Source organism: Tupaia chinensis, unplaced genomic scaffold, assembly GCF_000334495.1.
Source record: "Tupaia chinensis unplaced genomic scaffold, TupChi_1.0 Scaffold000437_1, whole genome shotgun sequence".
In the NCBI taxonomy this organism is placed as follows: domain Eukaryota; kingdom Metazoa; phylum Chordata; class Mammalia; order Scandentia; family Tupaiidae; genus Tupaia; species Tupaia belangeri.
In genome coordinates, this window is record NW_006159942.1 from 511,058 (window position 1) to 514,506 (window position 3,449).

Genomic DNA, 3,449 nt, shown 5'->3' on the forward strand with positions numbered 1-3,449 from the left:
AAAATTGCTTTTAGGAGATGCTTTCTCTTAGTCATTGTTTATCTAGGATATCTTTTTTTTCATCTTTTTAATCTCTCTCTCTTCTGTGTCCCTAAAAATTAGGTTAGGGTTTTGTTAAATATCATATAAGTTTGTTTTAAAGAAGAATTCTGGCAGGGCCAACAATGTGGCTTGGTGGTGAAGATGCTGGATCCCACATGGCTGACTTTGCAGTATGAGTTCCAGATTTGGCGGTTTGCAAACCATGTAGGCATGTGTGTGCTCAAAATTCCAAGAAAATTGCAGCATGGCCATCTACCCTGGGGAGTTATTTCTCAATTTCCCCCTTTCTGTCTCTCTCTCTGGCAAGCACATGTGCCCTATGGCAAAAATCTAAACAACCACCCCCCCTCCAAAAAAAACCAAATATGATCATCTTGGTATTTATTTTTATAGTTACATATTTAAATATTAGTATATTTTGTATTCATTAAGATTATTCTGAACATACTCTTTTTCTTTTCTTGCCTTTTTTGGACTTGCAGAGCTTTTAGAATTCTAATTTTATTGTACTGAAAATTATACATTTGACTTCTATTCTTTTGAGATTATCATTTAAAGTTTAAAATTCATTCTTAAAATCTAAAGTTAATCAATATTACTCTACCTAAACAATTAGATTGCCTTAGAATATGTTACTTCTAACTATTTCCTCTTTCAGTTTTGTTTTGTTTTTTTTCCAATAAGGAAACACCTACACAAAGTTTTTATTTGTTCAAAGTAACCAGTGGTTATTGGGATGCAACCCTCCACCCCATTCCCTAATACTACTTTCAAAACAAACGTAAAACTTGATTTTTCCATTAGAATGTAGTTATTTCTCCACACTAGTAAATAAAAATCCAAGACCCAGATTTTATAAACATATATAAATATATATAAATACCAATGCAAACAATGATTGAGTTTCATCTTCTGGACAAGAATGCCAAGTTAGTCTCTCTTCATAAAAAGCAATTACAAATTGAGGACACTTCGTATTTGCTTCTTTTGCCAGTACCACGATGAGGCAGCTCATCTGAGTCTGTCAGGCAGCTCATCTGAGTCTGTCAGGCAGTTCATCTGAGTCTGTCCATCTCATGAGAAACATCCACTCCCCACTGCTGTCTGTGGCTCCAATTATTCATTCAGGACCAACACCTCTGGCAAAGCCTCTTGGTTTATCAGCAGCATCTCTCTTCTTTGATTTGCTATCATCAGATTCACTGTCAGATAAAGATTTTCTCTTTGTACCATCTTTCTCTTTAACAGCTTTCTGAGAATTAAGAAGTGCTTCAATTAACTCTGGACGATCTAAATTTTCTTCTGGTTCCCAAGGATTGTCAGCATCTGTAAATCCCTTCCACTTCAGGAAATACTCCACCTTCCCATTGGCTACGCATTGGTCCAGTACTTTTTCCACCACAAATTCTTCAGGGTCTGCCTCTTCAAGTTTTTTACTCTTTCCATTCTGTTTCTCACCCTTTTTTTGCAATGTAGTTTTATTGGAGGCCATTTTTAATTGCAGACTTGAAGAGTTCACCACTCCAGGCTGTTTCAGTTTGCAGGTCTGTGGCATCTCCTCCTTTTCCATTTTGTAGTTATTGCCATTGTCTTTTAAAGACCATTCTCGGGGCTAGCAGGGGGTGTGGTAGTTAAGGGCGTGAGACTCCCACGTGGTCGACCACGGTTCAAGTCCCGGATCTGTCAGCTTGCTTTCTTACTTTCCCTCTCTCTCTGCCTCACTTTTCCCTCTCTGGTCAAAAATAAATAAATAAAGTTAAATAAAATAATTCTTAAAAAAAACCCATTCTCTAACCAAACTAGATATCATTTAACCAAGTATCATCTAATCAAACTAGATTTTAGTATTAGTTTACCCACATGTTAACTTTTTTTATTGTTCTTGCTTACTATTTCTTCCTGGTCTTAGTCCTTCCTTTTGGGATAGCTTTCTATTTTCTCTTTCCTGTTTTCTAGTATATTTGAAAATTTATATAGTGAAATCTTCAGGTTAACAAATATCTATTTTTTGGGGGGTAAAAACTCCCAGTTTTTGTTTCTTTAGAAAGAAAGATCTTTATTTTCATTTGTGAAAAATATTTTTTTCTGGATAAATAAATATAAGTTTAAACTTATTTCCCATAAACACTTCAAAGATACTTAATTTATGTTGAGCTCCTGTATTACTGTAAAAACTTTACTGTCAGCACAACTATTATTCTGTGATCTGAAATTTGTCTTTTCTCCCTACTTCTCTTTGTTATTAGTGTTTGCCATTTAATGTGGCATATCTAAAGAGGGATTCATGTTTTTCTATTTCCTGTTCAGAATCAGTTGTACTTCTTAAATCTGAGGATTTAGTTTTGTGGTTTTTAAATAAGTAATGGTTCTTATTAACCATGTTAATGTTAGTTTTACCATTTTTCTTTAGTTTATTCTTCTGGAAACTCATTTATGTCTTCTCATTTGATCTTCTGTGACTCAACAGTTTTCTCATATTTTCTATGGCTTTGTCTCTGTGTAGCATTTTCTGTGATTTTTTTCATATTTCCCTTAGAGACCTGTGTCTAATCTACTATTTGATTTGTTCATTAAATTTTAATTTTGCATAAATATTACATTTGATTTTATAAATTTCATTTAGTTTCTTTAAAATCTTTTTTAAAATGACTAATTATTTTGAATTTCCACAGACATATTAAACGTAATTATTCCACAAACATGTTAAATATATAGACTTCACATTTATTGAAAATTATAATAATCAAATTTTTTACAGATTTATTTTGCTTTGTCATCTCCCCCTATGGATATTTGTCTTGTTTTCATTTTTTAAATAAAGTTTGAATCATGAGTTTGTATTTGTCTGTATCTGTGGGAATCATGTGGGATCTGAAGTGAAAAACAATTTCTCCAAAAAGAGAAACTCTTCCTGAGGGTGCTCCCAAGCTAGGGACACCCAGGGGAATTTCTATAATGTTGCCTTTGAAGGATGGTGCTGTTTTCTTGGTTCTGGGCAGTCCTGGGGAAGGTCCAGAGTGAGCTGTTATTGTCACGACTGTGTCTTGCAGCAGTTGGACAATGAAGGGTGTCGCGATGTGGTCACTAGGGGACCGCAGTCTCAGTGTACAGGAAGTATTGGTAAGTCAGGAGGGAAAGAGCGCTCTTCTTACTGTGTAAAGTAAGTTGCTTAACACTCTGGGCGTATTTCTTTTTTTAAAAAACTAGTAAATATTGTATTTAAGACTATACGGAGAAAATTCACTTCTTTACTTCTAGTCCCTTAGATCAGTTGTTCTACTTCTTACTGTGTTTTTATTTCATGATGTTGGTTTTCCATAAGCATCTGGTGAGAGGGAGCACAGTAAGGCAGTTAAGGGACGAGGCTCTGGAGCCAGATTGTTTGGCTCTGATTCTTGTCTCTACCA

The 3,449-nt window shown here is 34.7% G+C and overlaps 1 pseudogene; it reads right to left on the minus strand.

The window, feature by feature from the left end:
• Positions 1-516: 516 nt before the first annotated feature.
• Positions 517-1,743, minus strand: LOC102480446 (chromobox protein homolog 3 pseudogene; annotated as a pseudogene).
• Between the last annotated feature and the right edge of the window lie 1,706 nt (positions 1,744-3,449).